Here is a 13,484-nt window from a genome sequence, read left to right as displayed (position 1 = left end):
GTTTTGAAATGGTTTGGGCACATGGAGAGAATGAGTGAGGAAAGATTGACCAAGAGGATATATGTGTCGGAGGTGGAGGGAACGAGGAGAAGAGGGAGACCAAATTGGAGGTGGAAAGATGGAGTGAAAAAGATTTTGTGTGATCGGGGCCTGAACATGCAGGAGGGTGAAAGGAGGGCAAGGAATAGAGTGAATTGGAGCGATGTGGTATACAGGGTTTGACGTGCTGTCAGTGGATTGAATCAAGGCATGTGAAGCGTCTGGGGTAAACCATGGAAAGCTGTGTAGGTATGTATATTTGCGTGTGTGGACGTGTGTATGTACATGTGTATGGGGGGGGGGTTGGGCCATTTCTTTCGTCTGTTTCCTTGCGCTACCTCGCAAACGCGGGAGACAGCGACAAAGTATAAAAAAAAAAAAAAAAAAAAAAAAAATATATATATATGTATATATATATATATATATGTATATATATATATATATATATATATATATATATATATATATATATATATATATATATATATATATATATATATATATATTTTATTATTATTATTATCATTTTGCTTTGTCGTTGTCTCCCGCATTTGAGAGGTAGCGCAAGGAAATAGAAGAAAGAAATAGCCCAACCCATCCCCATACACATGTATATACACACACGTCCACACACGCAAACACACACCCATATATCTCAATGTACACATATATATACACACGCAGACACATACATATATACCCATGCACACAATTCACACTGCCTGCCTTTATTCATTCCCATCGCCACCTCGCCACACATGGAATACCATCCCCCTCCCCCCTCTTGTGAGCGAGGTAGCGCTAGGAAAAGATAACAAAAGCCCCATTCGTTCACACTCAGTCTCCAGCTGTCTTGCAATAATGCCCGAAACCACAGCTCCCTTTCCACATCTAGGCCCCACACTACATTCCATGGTTTACCCCAGACTATTCACATGCCCTGATTCAATCCACTGACAGCACGTCAACCCCGGTATACCACATCGTTCCAATTCACTCTATTCCTTGCCCACCTTTAACCCTCCTCCATGTTCAGGCCCCGATCACTCAAAATCTTTTTCACTCCATCTTTCCACCTCCAATTTGGTCTCCCACTTCTCCTCGTTCCCTCCACCTCCGACACATATATTCTCTTGGTCAATCTTTCCTCACTCATTCTCTCCATGTGCCCAAACCATTTCAAAATACCCTCTTCTGCTCTCTCAACCACGCTCTTTTTATTTCCACACATCTCTCTTACCCTTATATCACTTAATCGATCGAACCACCTAACACCACACATTGTCCTCAAACATCTCATTTCCAGCACATCCACCCTCCTGCGCACAACTCTATCCATAGCCCACGCCTCGCAACCATACAACATTGTTCGACCCACTATTCCTTCAAACATACCCATTTTTGCTTTCCGAGATAATGTTCTCAACTTCCACACATTTTTCAATGCTCCCGGGATTTTCGCCCCCTCCCCCACCCTATGATTCACTTCCGCTTCCATGGTTCCATCCGCTGCCAGATCCACTCCCAGACATCTAAAACACTTTACCTCCTCCAGTTTTTCTCCATTCAAACTCACCTCCCAATTGACTTGACCCTCAACTCTACTGTACCAAATAACCTTGCTCTTATTCACATTTAATATTAACTTTCTTCTTTCACACACTTTACCAAACTGAGTCAACCGCTTCTGCAGTTTCTCACATGAATCAGCCACCAGCGCTGTATCATCAGCGAACAACAACTGACTCACTTCCCAAGCTCTCTCATCCACAACAGACTTCATACTTTCCCCTCTTTCAAAAACTCTTGCATTCACCTACCTAACAACCCCATCCATAAACAAATTAATCAACCATGGAGACATCACACACCCCTGCCGCAAACATTCACTGAGAACCAATCACTTTCCTCTCTTCCTACACGTACACATGCCTTACATCCTCGATAAAAACTTTTCACTGCTTCTAACAACTTGCCTCCCACACCATATATTCTTAATACCTTAAACAGAGCATCTCTATCAACTCTATCATATGCCTTCTCCAGATCCATAAATGCTACATACAAATCCATTTGCTTTTCTAAGTAATTCTCACATGCATTCTTCAAAGCAAACACCTGATCCACACATCCTCTACCACTTCTGAAACCACATTGCTCTCCCCCAATCTGATGCTCTGTACATGCCTTCACCCTCTCAATCAATACCCTCCCATATAATCTACCAGGAATACTCAACAAACTTATACCTCTGTAATTTGAGCACTCACTCTTATCCCCTTTGCCTTTGTACAATGGCACTATGCATGCATTCCGCCAATCCTCAGGCACCTCACCATGAGTCATACATACATTAAATAGCCTTACCAACCAGTCAACAATACAGTCACCTCCTTTTTAAATAAATTCCACTGCAATACCATCCATACCTGCTGCCTTGCCCGCTTTCATCTTCCGCAAAGCTTTTACTACCTCTTCTCTGTTTACAAAATCATTTTCCCTAACCCTCTCACTTTGCACACCACCTCGACCAAAACACCCGATATCTGCCACTCTATCATCAAACACATTCAACAAACCTTCAAAATACTCACTCCATCTCCTTCTCACATCACCACTACTTGTTATCACCTCCCCATTGACGCCCTTCACTGAAGTTCCCATTTGCTCCCTTGTCTTACGCACTTTATTTACCTCCTTCCAAAACATCTTTTTATTCTCCCTGAAATTTAATGATACTCTCTCACCCCAACTCTCATTTGCCCTCTTTTTCACCTCTTGCACCTTTCTCTTGACCTCCTGTCTCTTTTATACATCTCCCACTCAATTTCATTTTTTCCCTGCAAAAATCGTCCAAATGCCTCTCTCTTCTCTTTCACTAATAATCTTACTTCTTCATCCCACCACTCACTACCCTTTCTAATCAACACACCTCCCACTCTTCTCATGCCACAAGCATCTTTTGCGGAATCCATCACTGATTCCCTAAATACATCACATTCCTCCCCCACTCCCCTTACTTCCATTGTTCTCACCTTTTTCCATTCTGTACTCAGTCTCTCCAGGTACTTCCTCACACAAGTCTCCTTCCCAAGCTGACTTACTCTCACCACCCTCTTCACCCCAACATTCACTCTTCTTTACTGAAAACCCATACAAATCTTCACCTTAGCCTCCACAAGATAATGATCAGACATCCCTCCAGTTGCACCTCTCACCACATTAACATCCAAAAGTCTCTCTTTCGCGCTCCTGTCAATTAACACGTAATCCAATAACGCTCTCTGGCCATCTCTCCTACTTACATACTATACTTATGTATATCTCGCTTTTTAAACCAGGTATTCCCAATCACCAGTCCTTTTTCAGCACATAAATTTACAAGCTCTTCACCATTTCCATTTACAACACTGAACACCCCATGTATACCAATTATTCCCTCAACTGCCACATTACTCACCTTTGCATTCAAATCACCCAACACTATAACCCGGTATCGTGCATCAAAACCACTAACACACTCATTCAGCTGCTCCGAAAACACTTGCCTCTCATGATCTTTCTTCTCATGCCCAGGTGCATATGCACCAATAATCACCCATCTCTCTCCATCAACTTTCAGTTTTACCCATATTAATCGAGAATTTACTTTCTTACATTCTATCACATACTCCCACAACTCCTGTTTCAGGAGTACTGCTACTCCTTCCCTTGCTCTTGTCCTCTCACTAACCCCTGACTTTACTCCCAAGACATTCCCAAACCACTCTTCCCCTTTACCCTTGAGCTTCGTTTCACTCAGAGCCAAAACATCAAGGTTCCTTTCCTCAAACATACTACCTATCTCTCCTTTTTCCCCATCTTGTTACATCCACACACATTTAGACACCACAATCTGAGTCTACGAGGAGGATGAGCACTCCCCGCGTGACTCCTTCCTAACCTAACCATTTTTTAGAAAGTTAAAAATACAAGGAGGGGAGGATTTCTGGCCCCCCAGCTCCCGTCCCCTCTAGCCGCCTTCTACGACACGTGAGGAATGCGTGGGAAGTATTCTTTCACCCCTATCCCCAGGAATATATATATATATATATATATATATATATGTATATATATATATATATATATATATATATATATATATATATATATATATATATATATATATATATATATATATATATATATATATATAGATATATATATAGATATATATATATATATATATATATATATATATATATATATATATATATATATATATATATATATCCCTGGGGATAGGGGAGAAAGAATACTTCCCACGTATTCCCTGCGTGTCGTAGAAGGCGACTAAAAGGGGAGGGAGCGGGTGGCTGGAAATCCTCCCCTCTCGTTTTTTTTTGATTTTCCAAAAGAAGGAACAGAGAAGGGGGCCAGGTGAGGATTTTCCCTCTAAGGCCCAGTCCTCTGTTCTTAACGCTACCTCGCAAACGCGGGAAATGGCGAATAGTATGAAAAAAAAAAAAAAAAAATATATATATATATATATATATATATATATATATATATATATATATATATATATATATATATATATATATATATATATATATATATGGAGAGAGATGGGTGATTATTGGTGCATATGCACCTGGGCATGAGGAGAAAGATCATGAGAGGCAAGTGTTTTGGGAGCAGCTGAATGAGTGTGTTAGTGGTTTTGATGCACGAGACCGGGTTGTAGTGATGGGTGATTTGAATGCAAAGGTGAATAATGTGGCAGTTGAGGGAATAATTGGTATACATGGGGTGTTCAGTGTTGTAAATGGAAATCGTGAAGAGCTTGTAGATTTATGTGCTGAAAAAGGACTGGTGATTGGGAATACCTGGTTTAAAAAGCGAGATATTCATAAGTATACGTATGTATGTAGGAGAGATGGCCAGAGAGCGTTATTGGATTACGTGTTAATTGACAGGCGCGCGAAAGAGAGACTTTTGGATGTTAATGTGCTGAGAGGTGCAACTAGAGGGATGTCTGATCATTATCTTGTGGAGGCTAAGGTGAAGATTTGTATGGGTTTTCAGAAAAGAAGAGTGAATTTTGGGGTGAAGAGGGTGGTGAGAGTAAGTCAACTTGGGAAGGAGACTTGTGTGAGGATGTACCAGGAGAGACTGAGTACAGAATGGAAAAAGGTGAGATCAATGGAAGTAAGGGGAGTGGGGGAGGAATGGGATGTATCTAGGAAATCAGTGATGGATTGCGAAAAAGATGCTTGTGGCATGAGAAGAGTGGGAGGTGGTTTGATTAGAAAGGGTAGTGAGTAGCGGAATGAAGAAGTAAGATTATTAGTGAAAGAGAAGAAAGAGGCATTTGGACGATTTTTGCAGGGAAAATATGCAATTGAGTGGGAGATGTATAAAAGAAAGAGACAGGAAGTCAAGAGAAAGGTGCAAGAGGTGAAAAAGAGGGCAAATGAGAGTTGGGGTGAGAGAGGATCATTAAATTTTAGGGAGAATAAAAAGATGATTTGGAAGGAGGTAAATAAAGTGCGTAAGACAAGGGAGCAAATGGGAACTTCAGTGAAGGGCGCAAATGGGGAGGTGATAACAAGTAGTGGTGATGTGAGAAGGAGATGGAGTGAGTATTTTGAAGGTTTGTTGAATGTGTTTGATGATAGAGTGGCAGATATCGGGTGTTTTGGTCGAGGTGGTGTGCAAAGTGAAAGGGTTCGGGAAAATGATTTGGTAAACAGAGAAGAGGTAGTAAAAGCTTTGCGGAAGATGAAAGCCGGCAAGGCAGCAGGTTTGGATGGTATTGCAGTGGAATTTATTAAAAAAGGGGGTGACTGTATTATTGACTGGTTGGTAAGGTTATTTAATGTATGTATGACTCATGGTGAGGTGCCTGAGGATTGGCGGAATGCGTGCATAGTGCCATTGTACAAAGGCAAAGGGGATAAGAGTGAGTGCTTAAATTACAGAGGTATAAGTTTGTTGAGTATTCCTGGTAAATTATATGGGAGGGTATTGATTGAGAGGGTGAAGGCATGTACAGAGCATCAGATTGGGGAAGAGCAATGTGGTTTCAGAAGTGGTAGAGGATGTGTGAATCAGGTGTTTGCTTTGAAGAATGTATGTGAGAAATACTTAGAAAAGCAAATGGATTTCTATGTAGCATTTATGGATCTGGAGAAGGCATATGATAGAGTTGATAGAGATGCTCTGTTTAAGGTATTAAGAATATATGGTGTGGGAGGCAAGTTGTTAGAATCCGTGAAAAGTTTTTATCGAGGATGTAAGGCATGTGTACGTGTAGGAAGAAAGGAAAGTGATTGGCTCTCAGTGAATGTAGGTTTGCGGCAGGGGTGTGTGATGTCTCCATGGTTGTTTAATTTGTTTATGGATGGGGTTGTTAGGGAGGTGAATGCAAGAGTTTTGGAAAGAGTGGCAAGTATGAAGTCTGTTGTGGATGAGAGAGCTTGGGAAGTGAGTCAGTTGTTGTTCGCTGATGATACAGCGCTGGTGGCTGATTCATGTGAGAAACTGCAGAAGCTGGTGACTCAGTTTGGTAAAGTGTGTGAAAGAAGAAAGTTAAGAGTAAATGTGAATTAGAGCAAGGTTATTAGGTACAGTAGGGTTGAGGGTCAAGGCAATTGGGAGGTAAGTTTGAATGGAGAAAAACTAGAGGAAGTAAAGTGTTATAGATATCTGGGAGTGGATCTGGCAGCGGATGGAACTGTGGAAGCGGAAGTGGATCATAGGGTGGGGGAGGGGGCGAAAATCCTGGGAGCCTTGAAGAATGTGTGGAAGTCGAGAACATTATCTCGGAAAGCAAAAATGGGTATGTTTGAAGGAATAGTGGTTCCAACAATGTTGTATGGTTGCGAGGCGTGGGCTATGGATAGAGTTGTGCGCAGGAGGGTGGATGTGCTGGAAATGAGATGTTTGAGGACAATGTGTGGTGTGAGTTGGTTTGATCGAGTAAGTAACGTAAGGGTAAAAGAGATGTGTGGAAATAAAAAGAGCGTGGTTGAGAGAGCAGAAGAGGGTGTTTTGAAATGGTTTGGGCACATGGAGAGAATGAGTGAGGAAAGATTGACCAAGAGGATATATGTGTCAGAGGTGGAGGGAACGAGGAGAAGTGGGAGACCAAATTGGAGGTGGAAAGATGGAGTGAAAAAGATTTTGTGTGATCGGGGCCTGAACATGCAGGACGGTGAAAGGCGTGCAGGTAATAGAGTGAACTGGAACGATGTGGTATACCGGGTTGACGTGCTGTCAATGGATTGAACCAGGGCATATGGAGCCTCTGGGGTAAACCATGGACAGTTTTGTGTGGCCTGGATGTGGAAAGGGAGCTGTGGTTTCGGTGCATTATTACATGACAGCTAGAGACTGAGTATGAACGAATGGGGCCTTTGTTGTCATTTCCTAGCGCTACCTCGCACACATAAGGGTGAGAGGGGGCTGTTATTCCATGTGTTGCGAGGTAGCGATGGGAATGACTAAAGGCAGACAGTATGAATTATGTACATGTGTATATATGCATATGTCTGTGTGTGTGTATATATATGTATACATAGAGATGTTTAGGTATGTATATTTGCGTGTGTGGACGTGTATGTATATACATGTGTATGTGGGTGGGTTGGGCCATTCTTTCTTCTGTTTCCTTGCGCTACCTCGCTAACGCGAGAGACTGCGACAAAGCAACTCAATACCCTCAATCAATACCATCCCATATGATTTACCAGGAATACTCAACAAACTTATACCTCTGTAATTAGAGCACTCTCTCTTATCCCATTTGCCTTTGTACAATGCCACTATGCAAGCATTTCGCCAATCCTCAGGCACCTCACCATGAATCATACATATATTGAATAACCTTACCAACCAGTCAACAATACAGTCACCCCCTTTTTTAATAAATTCCACTGTAATGCCATCCAAACCTGCTGCCTTGCCGGCTTTCATCTTCCGTAAAGGTTTCACTACCTGTTCTCTGTTTACCAAATCATTTTTCCTAACCATCTCACTTTGCACACCGCATCGACCAAAACACCCTATATCTGCCACTCTATCATCAAACACATTCAACAAACCTTCAAAATACTCACTCCATCTCCTTCTCACATCACCACTCCTTGTTATCACCTCCCCATTAGCCCCCTTCACTGAAGTTCCCATTTGCTCCCTTGTCTTACGCACTTTATTTACCTTCTATCAAACCATCTTTTTATTCTCCCCAAAATTAAATGATACTCTCTCACCCCAACTCTCATTTGCCCTCTTTTTCACCTCTTGCACCTTTCTTTTGACCTCCTGCCTCTTTCTTTTATACATCTACCACTCATTTGCATTTTTTCCCTGCAAAAATCGACCAAATGTCTCTCTCTTCTCTTTCACTAATAATCTTACTTCTTCATCACACCACTCACTACCCTTTCTAATCAACCCACCTCCCACGCTTCTCATGCCACAAGCATCCTTTGCGCAAGCCGTCACTGCTTCCGTAAATACACCCCATTCTCCACCACTCCCCTTACCACCTTTGTTCTCACCTTTTTCCGTTCTGTACTCATGGTCTTCTGGTACTTCCTCACACAAGTCTCCTTCCCAAGCTCACTTACTCTCACCACTCTCTTCACACCAACATTCATCTTCTTTTCTGAAAACCCCTAAAATCTTCACCTTCGCCTCCACAAGATAATGATCCGACATCCCTCCAGTTGCACCTCTCAGCACATTAACATCCAAAAGTCTCTCTTTCGCGCGCCTATCAATTAACACGTAGTCCAATAACGCTCTCTGGCCATCTCTCCTACATACATACGTATACTTATGTATATCTCGCTTTTTAAATCAGGTATTCCCAATCACCAGTCCTTTCTCACCTCATAAATCTGCAAGCTCCTCACCATTTCCATTTACAACACTGAACACCCCATGTATACCAATTATTCCCTCAACTGCCACATTACTCACTTTTGCATTCAGATCACCCATCACTATAACCCGGTCTTGTGCATCAAAACCACTAACACACTCATTCAGCTGCTCCCAAAACACTCGCCTCTCATGATCTTTCTTCTCATGCCCAGGTGCATATGCACCAATAATCACCCATCTCTCTCCATCAACTTTCAGTTTTACCCATATCAATCGAGAATTTACTTTCTTACATGCTATCAGATACTCCCACAACTCCTGATTCAGGAGTAGTGCTACTCTTTCCCTTGCTCTTGTCCTCGCACTAACCCCTGACTTTACTCCCAAGACATTCCCAAACCACTCTTCCCCTTTACCCTTGAGCTTCGTTTCACCCAGAACCAAAACATTCAAGTTCCTTTCCTCAAACATGCTACCTATCTCTCCTTTTTTCTAATCTTGGTTACATCCACACACATTTAGACACACCAGTCGTAGCATTCGAGGAGGATGAGCACTCCCCGCCTGATTCCTTCTTCTGTTTCCCCTTGTAGAAAGTTAAAATACAAGGAGGGGAGGATTTCTAGCCCCCCGCTCCCGTCCCCTTCAGTCGCCTTCTACGACACGTGAGGAATGCGTGGGAAGTATTCTTTCTCCTCTACTCCCAGGGATACATATATATATATATATATATATATATATATATATATATATATATATATATATATATATATATATATATATATATATATATATGTTCTGGATGTTCTGGAAGGAGGTAAATAAAGTGCGTAAGACAAGGGAGCAAATGGGAACTTCAGTGAAGGGCGCAAATGGGGAGGTGATAACAAGTAGTGGTGATGTGAGAAGGAGATGGAGTGAGTATTTTGAAGGTTTGTTGAATGTGTTTGATGATAGAGTGGCAGATATAGGGTGTTTTCGTCGAGGTGGTGTGCAAAGTGAGAGGGTTAGGGAAAATGATTTGGTAAACAGAGAAGAGGTAGTGAAAGCTTTGCGGAAGATGAAAGCCGGCAAGGCAGCAGGTTTGGATGGTATTGCAGTGGAATTTATTAAAAAAGGGGGTGACTGTATTGTTGACTGGTTGGGAAGGTTATTTAACGTATGTATGACTCATGGTGAGGTGCCTGAGGATTGGCGGAATGCGTGCATAGTGCCATTGTACAAAGGCAAAGGGGATAAGAGTGAGTGCTCAAATTACAGAGGTATAAGTTTGTTGAGTATTCCTGGTAAATTATATGGGAGGGTATTGATTGAGAGGGTGAAGGCATGTACAGAGCATCAGATTGGGGAAGAGCAGTGTGGTTTCAGAAGTGGTAGAGGATGTGTGGATCAGGTGTTTGCTTTGAAGAATGTATGTGAGAAATACTTAGAAAAGCAAATGGATTTGTTTGTAGCATTTATGGATCTGGAGAAGGCATATGATGGAGTTGATAGAGATGCTCTGTGGAAGGTATTAAGAATATATGGTGTGGGAGGAAAGTTGTTAGAAGCAGTGAAAAGTTTTTATCGAGGATGTAAGGCATGTGTACGTGTAGGAAGAGAGGAAAGTGATTGGTTCTCAGTGAATGTAGGTTTGCGGCAGGGGTGTGTGATGTCTCCTTGGTTGTTTAATTTGTTTATGGATGGGGTTGTTAGGGAGGTAAATGCAAGAGTTTTGGAAAGAGGGGCAAGTATGAAGTCTGTTGGGGATGAGAGAGCTTGGGAAGTGAGTCAGTTGTTGTTCGCTGATGATACAGCGCTGGTGGCTGATTCATGTGAGAAACTGCAGAAGCTGGTGACTGAGTTTGGTAAAGTGTGTGGAAGAAGAAAGTTAAGAGTAAATGTGAATAAGAGCAAGGTTATTAGGTACAGTAGAGTTGAGGGTCAAGTCAATTGGGAGGTGAGTTTGAATGGAGAAAAACTGGAGGAAGTGAAGTGTTTTAGATATCTGGGAGTGGATCTGGCAGCGGATGGAACCATGACAGCGGAAGTGGATCATAGGGTGGGGGAGGGGGCGAATATTCTGGGGGCCTTGAAGAATGTGTGGAAGTCGAGAACATTATCTCGGAAAGCAAAAATGGGTATGTTTGAAGGAATAGTGGTTCCAACAATGTTGTATGGTTGCGAGGCGTGGGCTATGGATAGAGTTGTGCGCAGGAGGATGGATGTGCTGGAAATGAGATGTTTGAGGACAATGTGTGGTGTGAGGTGGTTTGATCGAGTAAGTAACGTAAGGGTAAGAGAGATGTGTGGAAATAAAAAGAGCGTGGTTGAGAGAGCAGAAGAGGGTGTTTTGAAGTGGTTTGGGCACATGGAGAGAATGAGTGAGGAAAGATTGACCAAGAGGATATATGTGTCGGAGGTGGAGGGAACAAGGAGAAGAGGGAGACCAAATTGGAGGTGGAAGGATGGAGTGAAAAAGATTTTGTGTGATCGGGGCCTGAACATGCAGGAGGGTGAAAGGAGGGCAAGGAATAGAGTGAATTGGAGCGATGTGGTATACCGGGGTTGACGTGCTGTCAGTGGATTGAATCAAGGCATGTGAAGCGTCTGGGGTAAACCATGGAAAGCTGTGTAGGTATGTATATTTGCGTGTGTGGACGTATGTATATACATGTGTATGGGGGGGGCCATTTCTTTCGTCTGTCTCCTTGCGCTACCTCACAAACGCGGGAGACAGCGACAAAGTATAATAAAAAAAATATAATGATATATATATATATATATATATATATATATATATATATATATATATATATATATATATATATATATATATATATATATATATATATATATATATATATATATTCTTATTACCTCTGTGGAAGGTATTAAGAATATATGGTGTGGGAGGAAAGTTGTTAGAAGCAGTGAAAAGTTTTTATCGAGGATGTAAGGCATGTGTACGTGTAGGAAGAGAGGAATGTGATTGGTTCTCAGTGAATGTAGGTTTGCGGCAGGGGTGTGTGATGTCTCCTTGGTTGTTTAATTTGTTTATGGATGGGGTTGTTAGGGAGGTAAATGCAAGAGTTTTGGAAAGAGGGGCAAGTATGAAGTCTGTTGGGGATGAGAGAGCTTGGGAAGTGAGTCAGTTGTTGTTCGCTGATGATACAGCGCTGGTGGCTGATTCATGTGAGAAACTGCAGAAGCTGGTGACTGAGTTTGGTAAAGTGTGTGGAAGAAGAAAGTTAAGAGTAAATGTGAATAAGAGCAAGGTTATTAGGTACAGTAGGGTTGAGGGTCAAGTCAATTGGGAGGTGAGTTTGAATGGAGAAAAACTGGAGTAAGTGAAGTGTTTTAGATATCTGGGAGTGGATCTGGCAGCGGATGGAACCATGGAAGCGGAAGTGGATCATAGGGTGGGGGAGGGGGCGAAAATTCTGGGAGCCTTGAAGAATGTGTGGAAGTCGAGAACATTATCTCGGAAAGCAAAAATGGGTATGTTTGAAGGAATAGTGGTTCCAACAATGTTGTATGGTTGCGAGGCGTGGGCTATGGATAGAGTTGTGCGCAGGAGGATGGATGTGCTGGAAATGAGATGTTTGAGGACAATGTGTGGTGTGAGGTGGTTTGATCGAGTGAGTAACGTAAGGGTAAGAGAGATGTGTGGAAATAAAAAGAGCGTGGTTGAGAGAGCAGAAGAGGGTGTTTTGAAGTGGTTTTGGCACATGGAGAGAATGAATGAGGAAAGATTGACCAAGAGGATATATGTGTCGGAGGTGGAGGGAACGAGAAGAGGGAGACCAAATTGGAGGTGGAAGGATGGAGTGAAAAAGATTTTGTGTGATCGGGGCCTGAACATGCAGGAGGGTGAAAGGAGGCAAGGAATAGAGTGAATTGGAGCGATGTGGTATACCGGGGTTGACGTGCTGTCAGTGGATTGAATCAAGGCATGTGAAGCGTCTGGGGTAAACCATGGAAAGCTGTGTAGGTATGTATATTTGCGTGTGTGGACGTATGTATATACATATGTATGGGGGGGGGGTTGGGCCATTTCTTTCGTCTGTTTCCTTACGCTACCTCGCAAACGCGGGAGACAGCGACAAAGTATAATAAAAAAAATAATATATATATATATATATATATATATATATATATATATATATATATATATATATATATATATATATATATATATATATATATATATATATATATATAAATATATATATTTAGGATATATACCCTCACTTGACCCATTCTCTGTTCCTTCTTTTGGAAAATTACAACCGAGAGGGGAGGATTTCCAGCTCCCGCTCCCTTCCCTTTTTTTCGCCTACGACACGCAAGGAATACGTGAGAAGTGTTCTTTCTCCCCTTTCCCCATGGATAAACTAAAAGCAATATTCATAATACTTTGTCATCATGTGCTACATGCAGTAGGATTTTTCAAATTCATTTTAAATGTAGGAGTTCTAGGTTATTACAAGAATCACTTTCTTTCTCTGGGACCAAGCATACTGTACAAAATTCAAGTATGAAAAGCAACGGAACTTGTAAAGAATTTATGGTTACAAAAATTAGCATTA

Source organism: Panulirus ornatus, chromosome 37, assembly GCF_036320965.1.
Source record: "Panulirus ornatus isolate Po-2019 chromosome 37, ASM3632096v1, whole genome shotgun sequence".
NCBI lineage: Eukaryota > Metazoa > Arthropoda > Malacostraca > Decapoda > Palinuridae > Panulirus > Panulirus ornatus.
Note: the sequence above shows the minus strand (reverse complement) of the source record.